The sequence below is a fragment of the Marmota monax genome, unplaced genomic scaffold (assembly GCF_021218885.2).
Source record: "Marmota monax isolate L192 unplaced genomic scaffold, Marmota_monax_Labrador192_F-V1.1 WCK01_AAM20220418_F8-fsc00164, whole genome shotgun sequence".
NCBI lineage: Eukaryota > Metazoa > Chordata > Mammalia > Rodentia > Sciuridae > Marmota > Marmota monax.
In genome coordinates this window covers 3,614,245-3,627,818 of record NW_026693313.1, presented here as the reverse complement: position 1 = coordinate 3,627,818, position 13,574 = coordinate 3,614,245, and the positions used below count along the sequence as shown (strand labels likewise).

Sequence of the window (13,574 nt, the reverse complement as noted above, 5' to 3'; positions counted from 1 at the left end):
CTGTAAGATGCTGTCTTAAAATTTAAAAAATTAAAATAAAAAAGGGTTGAGGATGTGGCCCAGTGGTTAAGTGCCCTTGGGTTCAATCCTTGGTATTTAAAAAAAAAAAAAAAAAAAAAAAAAACTTGCAAAGAAAAATAAAGACCCTATGGGTTAAAATAAAATAAACTTCAAACAAACTCTCCAATTTCAAAGTATGGACCTCATTTGGATTTTTTAAATATTTTTTTAGTTGTAGATGGACACAATATCTTTATTTTTGTTCATTTAGTTTGTTTATGTGGTGCAGGGGATGGAACCCAGTTCTCCCTCATGCTAGGCAAGCACTCTACCACTGAGCCACAGCCACAGCCCCTCATTTCAGTCTTAATTCAAATAATGACATATAAGATTTCATGACAAAAAGTTTAAATTGAAAGAAATTAGGTTGGAGACGTAGCTCAGGGGCAGAGTGCTTGCCTAGCATGCACAAAGCCCTGGGTTTGATCCCCAGCACCACAAAAAAATAAACAAATAAAATAAAGTTTAAAAAAAAAAGGAAATATTAATTCAGGCTGGGATTGTGGCTCAGTGGTAGAGCACTTGCCTAGCATGAGTGAGGCACTGGATTCAATCCTCAGCACCATATAAATGAAGATATTGTGTCTACCTATAACTAAAAAATAAAAAATAACAATATTAATTTGTGTTTCAGTGCTGAAACACAAACACTGTACCACTGAACTACAACCAAAACCCAGAAATTATTCTTTTAAGGTCAGATAATAGTATTGTGACTTTTTTTTTTTTTTTTTTTTTGGTACCAGGGATTGAACCCAGGGGCACTTAACCACTAAGCCACATCCCCCAGCCTGGTTTTTTTTTAATATTTTATTTAGAGACAGGGTCTTGCTAAAGTTACTTAGAGCCTTGCAAAGTTGCTGGGGCTGGCTTTGAACTTGTAATCCTCTTGCCTTGGCCTTCTCAGCTGCTGGGATTACAAGCAAAGTGCCCAGGTTGTTGTTTTTTTTAAAGAGAGAGAGAGAATTTTTTAATATTTATTTCTTAGTTTTGGGTGGACATGACATCTTTATTTTATTTTTTTATGTGGTGCTGAGGATCAAACCTAGCGCCCCACGCATTCCAGGAGAGCCCGCTATCGCTTGAGCCACATCCCCAGCCCCAGGTTGTTTTTTAAGGAGGCTTTTTCTTCTAAAGACAAGCACTTAAATATTTACTGACAAAATTACAAAACAATTTCGTTTGTTTTAAAATAATCCCAGGATAGGGGAGAGGGAGTATCCTTCAAATAAGACTGGAGATGTTGGGGCTGGGGTTGTGGCTCAGAGGTAGAGCACTCGCCTAGCACGTAGGAGGCCCTGGGTTCGATTCTCAGCACCGCATAAAAATAAATAAAATAAAGGTATTGTGTGCATCTTCAATTTAAAAAAAAAAAAAGACTGGAGATGTTTAGAACTGCTAAAACTGGATAGCAGACACAATGCTTCATTATACTAATCTCTACTTTTTTAATGTTTAAAATTTCCATAAGAAGGTAAAATTTATGCATAGAATGCTCATAGCCATGAATTTAATCCCCAGCACCACAAAAACGAAACAAAATACTGCTCCTTAGCCCATATTTCTAATGAGGTGCTCAGTTTTCTTATTGATTTTTACAGTTCTACAGCACTTTGTAAATTAAGATGCTCAATGTATACGCTGCACATAGTTTTCCAGCTTGTCATTTGTCTTTTTGTTCATGCTATTCTTTACAATAGACATTTAAAATTTTGCGGGCTGTCATCTGTACCTGTTATCAAGCCAGTTACAGTGACACACACCATTAATTCCAGGTTCTCAAGAGGCAGAGGCAAGAGGATCAAAAGTTTGAGGCCAACCTGGACAACTAAGTGAGATCCTGCCTCAAAATAAAAATTTAAAGAAAAGGGTTGGGGATGTAGCTCAGAGTCAGAGCTACAAGTACCCCCCAAATACCTCCCCCACACACACACCAAAAGGAATAAAACTTACCAAATCTTTTATTTTATGAGTTTTTGTTTGGTGTGAAGCTTAGAGGACTTTCCCCATATTAGAATTATATTAACATTTACCTACATTTCCATAGATTTATTTTATTTTAAAGGAGCCCTATATACATACTTTCCACAAAGCAACATGGATAAAACTTGAGGACATCATGCTAAGTGAATCAAGCCAGTCACAAATGGACAGATACTGTGGTTCCCATTATACAGAGCACCAAGAGTTGTCAGATTCATAAAGTAAAAAAATAGAAGGGTGTTTGCCAGAGAATGTGGGAGAATGGAAAGTTATTATTTAACGGTATAGGATTTCAGTTTGAGAAAATGAAAAATTTTAGATATGCATGGTAGTAATGCTTGCATAAGAAAAAACATATTTAATGCCATTAAACTATATATTAAAAATGATTAAAATCAGGTCTGGGGCTGTAGCTCAGTGGCAGAGCACTTGCCTAGCATGTGTGAGGCACTGGGTTAGAGCCTCAGCACCACATCAAAAAAATAAATAAAATAAAGGCATGGGGCTAGGGTTATGGCTCAGAGGTAGAACGCTCGCCTCGCACATGGAAGGCCCTGGGTTCAATCCTCAACACCATATAAATTTTTATTTATTATTTATTTATACAAATAATAAATAAATAAAATTAAGTTATTGTATACAACTACAAAAAAATAAATATTTAAAAAAATTTTTTTTAAAATAAAGGCATGCTGGGGCTGGGGTGATAGCTCAGCGGTAGAGTGCTTGCCTAGCACATGTGAGGCCCTGGTTTGATCTTCAGCACCACATACAAATGAATAAATAGAATAAATGTATTAAAAAAATGCCTTCCTTTAAAAAAATAAAAATAAATAAACAATAAAAATATAAAGGCATACCTGTCCATCTATAATTATAAAAAAAAAATTTTTAGGGCTGGGGGTGTGGGTCAGAGGTAGAGCACTCACCTAGCATGTGCAAGGCCCTGGGTTCAATCTTCAACGCCAAATAAAAATAATTAAATAAAGATATGTGTCAAACTAAAAAAATAAATAAAATATTTTTAAAAAAATTTTTTAAATGGTTAAAATGGTAAGTTTTATGTCATGTATATTTGACCACATACAAAATCTAGCATGTTAGGGCTGGGTTGTGGCTCGGTGGTGGTGTACTTGCCCAGCATGCATGAAGCACTGGCTTCGATTCTCAGCACCACCTAAAAAATATAAAATAAAATATTGTGTCCACCTAAAACTGAAAAATAAATATTTTTTTTAAAAAAAGAAAATCTAGTATGTTAAAATTTATTAACTAGATTAACAATGTCCCACACAAATTTGACTTCTTAATTACATATTCCTTGCAGTCTCATTACAGGCAAACATACAATTTCTGCAAGGCTTTTGGTAATACTGAATCCTCAGCAGGAACCAATGTAATAACTAAATCACAGCATTTCATACCAGAGGTTTCACTCAATTTTTAACTGCATTTTACAAAGCACATGCACAGCTGGGCCACTCAATCTGTCCTCACTCTTTCTTCCTCCACAGAAGAGAACAAGACAGAGACTTCAAATGATGCTGTAAATGCTTTGGAACACTAAGGCACTGATTGCCACCTAGCTTACCCATGCACACAGGAACCACTCAATAAACCTTCCCAAATTCAGATATTCAGTGTAACCTGCAGCAAACCCAAAAAGAAAACATGGTCTTCGTATTCTGTTCTATAAACTACCTAGAGAGGGCTGAAATTTTGCCTGCAAGAAGGCTGCTGTCTCCCCATTCTTCTATTACTTGAGATCTTAACATTCACAATGGATGTTTCAATTTAAAACGGGTTTCATGTACCACCCATCCTTGTAAGGGTTAAAAAAAAATCAATTCAATTTTAGTAGGAAAAATAAGGTGAATAGCCAAACCACTACTCTTATACCTCCATATCAAAACTAGAAAGTTCAAAGTGATGCATCCTTTCTAAATAAAGAGGACTGTATTTAAAAATATACAGTAGTAAATACATTATGTTATTTCTCAGGCACATGAGTAATCATAATCATGGTTTTCTACTCTTCTTCCATGTCCTAAAAACTTTGATGTGTTAAAAACATTTTTCCCTATATTACTCCTTCTAACTCAATACTACACACCTCCCCAATGTGAAAAAGAAACTGCTACTTCCACAGTCCTCTTAAAAACTGTATTCTTTGTATAATAACTTTCAAACAAATTACCATTTTTTAAATTGAGGGATTAAACATCAGATTTGGCTATTCAATAACACCTACTATCATTTCCACACAGCAGACTATTACAAAAAAAGGGGACGGGTGTGAATTTCCCATTCTGAATGTGGCTACCACCGCACAACGCTGAGATCAACTCCAAACTCTGGACTGCAGTATGGCTAAGTGCAAGTTCCCTGTCACTTCACACCCATCCCAAACTGGAACTGCAGCAAGCCAACACTGCTGGACCTGGAGAGAACTCTCCAGGACCACAGCGCCATTCTTGTAGTCTTGCCTGCAAGAAGTAAATTCCAAATAGCTGAGGAATGGAGACCCCAGATATGGGAAGAAAAACAAAGAAAGGGAATTCTAGACGGATCTTTACACTCTTCAAAACCTTAGAGACAATTTCCTCTGTGCTAAAACCAAACTACTAACGGGGGGGGGGGGGGGTCCCCGTATAGAAAAACCCGGGAAACGGTTCCCTGGCCAGGGAAAATGATTATCCCCAGGGGAAGAAGTCTTACCAGACTTTCGGATCACCTGGGCGAATTAGCCGGCAGGATGAACAGGTCCCTCCCTAAGGGGCATCAAGCTCAGAGAGAGGGCATCACCCTAATTTCTCTCCACAAAGCCAGATGGCCCTCATCTTCTCAACCATGAAGTGCTGTCGTGACAGGAGGAGGAGACAACTCCCTGCTAATTGCCCCAAGCGGGTCAAACTTTGCATCGGCATGATGCACTGGGTTTTGAGGCACAGGGAAGGAGGAAGGGTTGGTACTGGGAGCGGAATCTCCGCGATTTGCCAGAGGAAACAGCAGGCTCCAGACAGCAGAAGCGCCGGGATTTCCATGCAGCTGCCACGACAGGTGACCGGGCCGCTTTGCAGACACCCTGCTCGCTCCCCGGGCTTCACCGAAGGTGGGGCGGGCAGGAAGGGGAAGGAAGGAGGGAGACTGGACCGAGGACGGGAGGTGGGCAGAGCAGGGAGGGAAAGCCACTCCATCCCGACGGTGCGGCGGCCAGGGGGAGCACAGCCCCGTCTCCCCCGGGAAATCGTTTTAAGGGATTTTCTGTCTCCACAATTAAGAAGAAAAAAATGGCTCCAAGCCAAACGCCTCCTGATTTACACACACACACACGCACGCACGCACACCCCGAGCTCCGCTTTCGCACCATTTTCTCACGGGCTCGAACAAAAGGCTACCCAGCAAAGCCGCAGCCACGGCAGCCCGGGGCCGGGTCAGACGCCCTCGGCGCCGCGCCCTCGGCCCGAGTGCAGACGGCCCGCCCGCCGCGCCCACCACGCCCGCCGGCGGCGGGCCCGCGGGGACACTCGCCGGAGCCCCGGGGCGCTCCGGGCCGGCGCCCCTCCCGCGGGACGGCGCGGCACCCCTGCCCGCCGCGGCCGGAGACAGCAGCCCCCGCGCCGCCTCACCTCCCGCGCCGTGGCGGCGGCCCCGCGCCTCTCCGCGCCTCTCCGCCTCCGCCTCCAGCAGCCCCGCGCCGCCGCCGCCGCCTCCCCCCCGCGTGTCGGCCGAAGTCTCCGCCTCCCTCGGCCGCCGCCACCGCCGCCGCCGCCGGCCCGGCTGCGCGCCACGTGACCGCGCCACGTGACCCGGCGCGGCGAGCGGCGCCTCCCGGGCCAGCCCGCCCGCCTGGACCCGCGCTGCTGGCCGTTGGCGCTGCCCGGGCGGTTGGCGCTGCCCTGCCGCGCGCGGGGTGTTCTCGACCCCCGCCCGCCAACCACCCCGTCCCCCAACTCCACCGCGCTCACCTGGCGCGCGGCTGGAAACAGAGCCACTGCCAGCCGGGCCACCCGCCTCCACCCGCGAGACCCCCAGCCTCGGCAGCCTCCCGCTCGCCACTCGCGCGCGCGCACACACACGCACACTCGCGCGCGCGCACCCGGCAGCGCTCTCCCCTGGACCACAGCTGTACCCAGGCTGCACGACGGCGAGACAGTGCCTAGCGTGGTCTTCGGAGCCTTGCGAACGTGAAAAACCCTCACACCCCACAACGTCAGGATCCGTGTGCTGTCCTGAATTCAGTGGGGCGGAAGTGGACATCACGTAGTGCCTCCAACTGAGAGCCACTAGAGAGCACGGGTTTGCTCATACTATGAGCCAGCGTGGCTTCCCATGAAAACAGTCATTGAAATGCCTTCGATGATGATGATGATCTCACTTGGAGGATCTCTTTTTCAGTTGATCTTACGGAGAAAGGACTTGATAGTGTCATTTTAACTCACACAGGCAAGAACTCAGACCCTTTACCCACATTAAAATTGATATTTTGATAGGAATGAAAACTTCAGTCTTTTCCTTCATTTTTCATCCTTACAAAGAAAAGGCATTGCTGATTGTGGGACTGTTCTCATATGTGTAGTTTAAAAGAGAAGATCCAGCATCCTTTCTTCCTTGAATTGAGGCACAGTTAAGAATAGTAGCCACTCTGCAAGTGCTCAACAGAGTTTTCTATTTGCCTATCTGCAAAAGTTCAAATCAGTTTCAGATTAAGAATTACTGCTTCTGCGAATTTGGTCAGAAAGAAGGAAGTTGGACTCAATCTGTCAAATTATAAAATTCCATACCTGGAATTTTTTAAATGTCGACAGATGCTACCTAGCTATCTTTATCTTTAAAAAGGCAATTTTAGGCCAACGTGGTGGCACAAACCTGTAATCCCAGCTATTCAGAGCCTGAAGCAGGAGGATGGTAACTTGGAGACCAGTCCATCCAGGGCTTTGGGAAACCTTGTCTCAAAACAATAAAAAGGACTGAGGATGTAGCTCCGTAGTAGAGCACCTCTGGGTTCAATATCCAGTACCATAAAAAAAAAAAAATCAGCAATTTTAAAACAATATTACTTCATATATGAGTTCATATAAACAACATATTTGATAGAAGTACTAATTCACCATTATTTCATAACAATATAAGCACCCCTAAACTAAATTTTAAAATATTTAAGAAATAAAACTACATTCAGATTTTAGAGTACCTTGAATATAAAAAGCTAATTCTTAATGAATGTCATTACTACAGTGCTTCAGTTTAATGCTCCATAAAATTCTACATCCTGTGGGGAAAACAAAATTTACAGTTTCTAAGCAGAATTACTTTAAAATACATATATAACATTTTATAGCTTTATTTTATTTATTTTTTTATATAGAGATGAGGATCAAACCCAGGGCCTCACACATTAGGCAAGTTCTCTATCACTGAGCCACAATCCCAGCCCAAAAATACATATATAACATTTTTAAAGTATTTCTCTCTCTCTCTCTCTCTTCCCCTTTCCCTCCTTCCCACCCCCACACAGTGATCAGCAATTAGAAACCTGGAGCAAATTATGAAAAATCTGAAACTGAGGATGAAAACACAGTTGAAGAACTTTCTTGAACCAACAAATACCATCTATATATAACAGTAAATTATTTAATACCATCAAGACATTTTTCTTCTGCAAAATAAAAACACCTTGAAACTACTCTTTTGCTAGCACCATAGTTTTCCATATATTTCCTTTTACTGTTCTGTTCCATTTCTCTCAGTAGCTGCCTTCTAGCCCTTACTTTATTTCTACCATCTTAGAGATCTACTCCCTTCCTCTGCTGTTTTCAGAAGCAAAATGGTTTGCTTAAGACCTTTAATTTAGAGGCTGGGGCTGGGCCTCAGTGGTAAAGTGTTTGCCTCGAACTGGGTTCAATCCTCTGCACTACATGAAAATAAACAAAGATACTATGTGTTCATCTACAACTAAAAAAAAATTTTTTTTTAAGACCTTTAGCTTGGGGGCTGGGATTGTGGCTCAGTGATAGAGTGCTCACCTAGCTTGTGTGAGGCCCTGGGTTCAATCCTCAGCACCACATAAAAATAAATAAATAAAATAAAGATATTGTGTCCAACTACAACTAAAAAATAAATATATAAGAGATTCATTTATAATAAGTTGTTAAATCTATTGTGAACCAGCATTTTGCACTTTAAAAAACTTTCTTAGGAAATGAAAAGAGTGGCCTCTTATTTAGAAATTTGAAGCAATCGGGAGCCGTTAGGAAGAGGGAGACTTGGCAAAGGGGACCATTCTACCAGCCTTCAAAATCCCACTGGTCCAATAATCTCATTTTTTAAATACCTTTATTTTGTTTACTTAGTTTTTTTAATATTTATTTTTTAGTTGTAGTTGGTCACAATACCTTTATTTTATTTATTTATTTTTATGTTGTGCTGAGGATCGAACCCAGATTCTCACACGTGCTAGGTAAGCGCTCTACCACTAAGCCACAACCCCAGCCACATGTTTATTTAGTTTTTTTATGTGGTGTTGGAGATCAAACCCAGTGCCTCATGCATTCTAGGCAAGCACTCTACCACTTAGCAATGCCTCCAGTCCCAATAATTCTCATTTTGTGATGTCTAAAATACTTTTAAATATTAGAAATTTTGGCAACACCCTTGAAGAAATTAAACCTACCCACAGTAATTGCTGAATGATAATTACTACTAAAAACAATATCGTTTGTTTGGTGTTACTAACCCAATTCACTAGCTTTCTTTGGGTTCAAAATTCAAGTTTGCAAAAATTTCTTCCTTGCTGGGCATGGCACACACCTGTAATCCTAGTATCTTGGGAGGCTGTAGCAGAAGAATTATGAGTTCAAAGCCAGCCTCAGCAACTTATCAAGGCTCTAAGCAACTTTAGCAAGACCCTGTCTCTAAATAAAATATTTTAAAATGGGCTGGAGATGTGGCTCAGTGGTTAAGTGCCCTTGGTTAAATCCCAGTACAAAAACAAAAAACAAAACAAAACAAAAAAAAACTTCTTCCTACTCTAATCAAGCTACCAAAAGTTCTGAGAGATATGTAATTTTCTTATCAAGTTACACTTTTCTCGATCCCTGCCTTGGGTCACACCATAGTTCATGGTTCAGACTGGATCTTATGGGTATTCTACATAACAGGGTGATAATCTGGATGTGATGGAAATGTTGGACATCCACAAAATATGGCTGAGAACCTGTGAAGGCAACTGAGAACATCATGTGGTCGAGTACCTCTGTCCGATACTAAAGTTGGGCCTGTTACAGTACAGTTACAGGGTGCCTCATTGATCGCCTTCCCTTCTGCTGTCTCCTTGTCTCCTCCCTCCCTCTCTATCGTATTATTTTGGGACATCCAGAAGCTCTTGTCACTAGCCTCTGCCCCACCTCCTTATCACCCAACTTGTGAGAAGGCATCTCCCCTACTTCCTGTGTGTGACAATTCAGAGCCAAAAGGTTCTGCTGACTCAAGCCCTTTAACCACTAAGACACTGCGCACAAAGATAGGGAAACTAGATCCTGAACATCAGGAGATGGCAGAGGAGCCAGAGCTTTTGGAGAATCAGATGCAAGTCTCTTGGCTTTCAGTGTGTCCTGAGAGCAAGAAATGCCAGTGCCAGCTTAGGCTTCAGTACTGGAAACCCAGCACCAGGAGGAAATGCCTGTGCCCTTTAAGCTGTGCTGAGCCATGCCACATCCAGACGGTTTCCCCCATTGCCGATGCCACCATGGCCAAATGTGGAGGGCTATAAGTCACAGCACATCCTATGCAGTTTTACAAATAGTTGTTGAAAATAGAATGTTTGACCTGGAAAGAGACAGACTGCTCCGCTGTTTGACGGTGGTCATTGTGGGAGTGCTGTTTCTTTTTCATTATTTTTTTGAGTTCCTACATTAGGCCAGGCACTGTCCAGAATAAAAAGCAGTGTGTGGGAATTTATGGGGAGGAGGTTTGGTTCAGATAAAGAAGAACTCCTAACAGGGGGGCCAACAGGGTAGGTAGCCTTGGTAGCTGGCTTTGGGTCCATGTGCCTATCATTCTCTGGACTAGATAGAGCAACTTCAAGGTCCTGCTCATCATGCTCTCTTAAAGCCTGAATATCCATTCAGCTAATAGCTTCCTCTTTGCCACCCTCCTCAGTATCTGGAGATAAAACATACTTGGACCCAAGGTCTAGGACCAAAAGCACAGCCCAGCTCACTCTGAACAGGAAAAACTGGGAAACAAGAGAAAAATGGTTTTGTTTTGTTTTTTTTTAAGAGAGAGTGGGAGAGAGAGAGAGAATTTTTCAATATTTATTTTTTAGTTCTCGGCAGACACAACATCTTTGTTTGTACGTGGTGCTGAGGATCGAACCCGGGCAGCACGCATGCCAGGCGAGCACGCTACCGCTTGAGCCACATCCCCAGCCCCGAAAAATGGTTTTTTAAAAGAGAGAGAAGCACTTTTATAATTGTCTCTTTCCTCCTATCCAAGGGAAGAGAAGAGATAAGCAGATAGCCATAGTTTGTCCACAGTCTCCTGCCTCCAAATGCTGGTCCTTTAGGAGCCCTGAACACTTACCAGACCTCTAAATAGGTAAGTGTATTGGGTAAAAATTTTTCTTTGAGCAGAGCAGTTGATGGTCTAAAAGGCACTGTTGGCTTGGGAATGCTTTTTTTTTTTTTTTTTTTTGAAAATGTGCTAAAAGCTGTCTCACATCTTGACATGCAGAGTGGTCTCTGGGGAGGAGGAAACAGATCAATAACCCCCACACCTTTCTCCATGAGGCTCAGTATCAAAAGCATGACATAAGGACCCTGGTGAAGGCCAGTGGCAGAAGGGCTTGGAGGCCTCAGAAGAGAAGTTCCTGAGACAGCAGAAAGAGATAGACTTTATGGAGTTGTGTCAGAGGAGGCTGGCAGGGCTATAAGGTAGTGAATGCTAGACCCAGTTTTGACACAAGCCTTAAGAGGTGCTGCCTCTGAGAAGGTACAGGTACCTTGCAGTTGGCAGCTGAAGGCTGTAAAGGTTGAGACTGAAGACGCAGAGGGAAGGCCAGTAACTGAGGCAGAATACAATGGGAATAACTTGTCTCAGATATCAGACATCTTAAACATTTTGGTCTCATCCATTTTATATAACCTGTTTGTTACATCTTGGTTTTTGCTTTAATCACCACATAGAAGATCTAATCAGAACTTATGAAGACTTGAGCACAGTGGTGCAAGCCTCTAATTGTAGCTTCTTGGGAGACTAAGGCAGGAGCATCACAGGTTCAAGGTTAGCCTCAGCAGCCTAGGGACCCTGTCTCAAAATTTTAAAAGGGTTATGGATGTAGCACAGTGGTAAGAGTGCTTGGTCAGCATGCATGAGGCCCTGGGTTCCATTGCCAGCACCAAAAACAAAACGAAACAACCACCAAAAAAAAAACTCAACCAAACAAACAAACAAAAAACTTTCTGAAGAATAGGGGTGAGGATATAGCTCAGTGACAGAGCACAGGGTCTCAGTATGCTGAAGACCCTGGATTCAATATCCTTAACACCTGCCCTGCCATCAAAAAAAAAAAAAATCTGAAAAATAGATGTGGAGATATCATCACAAGGCCTGGTTATAATTCCTAGGTTATAATTCCTACAACCATGTGGTGACTGAGTGAGCTTGGGCACATTCCTACCTCTCTCCAGCCTGCATCATTTTGTAGTCTGTATGGGAGTAGGGATGTGTTTCCTGATTTTTTTCCAATTCTAAAATTCTATACCACTTTCATTGAAGTTCATTAAGACAGAACTATAGAGGCCTCTCCCCATTAGGAGTTTTTTGGTTTTTGTTGTTGTTGCTACTAAGCCATATGAAAGTGAAAAACAAATCTAATTGCTAGGTGGTTTGGGGCATGACTCCATGTGATTTTATACCTGAGTAGACTTAAAATGCATTTAAGTGCAAAATAAGTTTGCAAAGAGGTGGAGTCTCCCAATTACATTTTGTTTCTCCATATCAAGTTTACCTAAGCTGGGAGGGCTGTATTAAAGAGAAAACAGAAACAAACAAAAAAAAGCATTTTAAAGTTAAATTTCTACCTCTACCCCATCCTTTCCATTCCTGTCTCTCCTCTCTAACTCATCCTTTTCTTCCCTTGTCCATGAATCCAAGATACACTTGATAATGAGTTAAAAAGTCACAAGCAGGACCAATGTTTAAGTATTTCTGTAATTTGGAGACGTCCACCATAAATCTTCTGAGAATATAGTTACAGTAAACACTGTTGGTTATACCAACAGCCATTCTCCCCTTTTGCTTCCTAATGAGCCCACATTTATTGAAATATCCATGTTCTTCCATGTAACAGCACAGTAGGAAGCCTGGCCACATCCCCACTCTCTGACTGGTCTAAGTCAGTGGCTCTTACCTTGTGGTCCCAGACCAGCACCAATGACTTGAGAATTGTTAAATAGGCAAATTCTCAGGCTCCACTCCAAACTTACTGAGTTAGAAACCCTAGTGTTGGGGACTAGGAAGCCTGTTTTGACAGGCTCTACACATGATTCTAATGCATACTAGATTTTGAAAGCCACTGGTTTAAGTCAATCCTGAAAATTCTGTTCTCATTCCTTAGAAATAGGCAAATTATCCAGTTCTGGTCAATTAAACAGGAGGGGTAGTCTGTTGTTTGGGAAATAGTCTCTCAGCAATTAAAAGAGGCATAAGGACACCCCTCTCAAGGAGTCTTTGGCTCAAAGTGTTTTCATAATAATGCTAGCATTAATTTGCATTTTTACTCTTACTCTTTCACGAATGTATGTGGACTATTCCAGAGGCTACATATGTGATATACAACAGACTGAATGAGCTACAGATAGGAGAAATCACTGGTCCTCTATTATGCCACATGAGATGCCACTCTTCTCACTAAATGATTTTGTTTTGAAAAATACAGATTTTTTTCATAAAAATGGATAATATATGTTAACATTTAATAAGTTTGTTACTATTATTTGTAGATGAATGAATAAGTATTTGAAGTTTAGGGGCTGGGGTATAATTTAGAAGTAGAATCTTGCCTAGTATGTGTGAAGCCGTGGGGGATCAATCTCCAGCACTGCCAAAAATTTTTTCTCAGGCTTTAATTTATGAAATAGTAAGTATAGAGAGACAGCCTACTTTTTAAAAAATGCTCTTTTGGGGGTCCTTAATTTTAAATTTGAGGGTATAGGGAAGAAATCCTGAAAGCTTGATCCTGGGAGAGAATATACAGTGCCTGGGGCTACTGCTGCCATCTTGTGACCACAAGAGGAGACAGCCAACACAGTGAGAAAGGGGAACACAGAGAAGACTGGCCTGGGTCACTGACCCTTTGAAATAGAAGACCTGTGTATACACTCCTTCACTTCATTGAAATGTCTTATTCTCTGAGATGATAAATTGCTTAATCAATTGTAGGTTTGGTTTCCTTTTACTTGCAAAATCTTCTCAGCTGTTTCAATTTACATTTCGCTCTGAGGACCCCAATGACCTTTACATTCATTTTG

At 42.0% G+C, this 13,574-nt stretch overlaps 1 protein-coding gene across 2 annotated transcripts in view; it reads right to left on the bottom strand.

Moving 5' to 3' along the window:
• The window catches only part of Tulp4 (TUB like protein 4), a 221,600-nt gene extending 215,500 nt beyond the window's left edge, over positions 1–6,100 (bottom strand). The window contains exon 1 of one of the 2 annotated variants that reach the window (XM_046456592.2): positions 6,012–6,100. The gene's annotated coding sequence lies outside the window, so the exon portion shown is untranslated. Of the gene's footprint in view, positions 1–5,672; positions 5,766–6,011 lie in introns of those variants that run through there. The other variant, XM_046456591.2, reaches the window with a different exon arrangement.
• Positions 6,101–13,574: the final 7,474 nt, after the last annotated feature.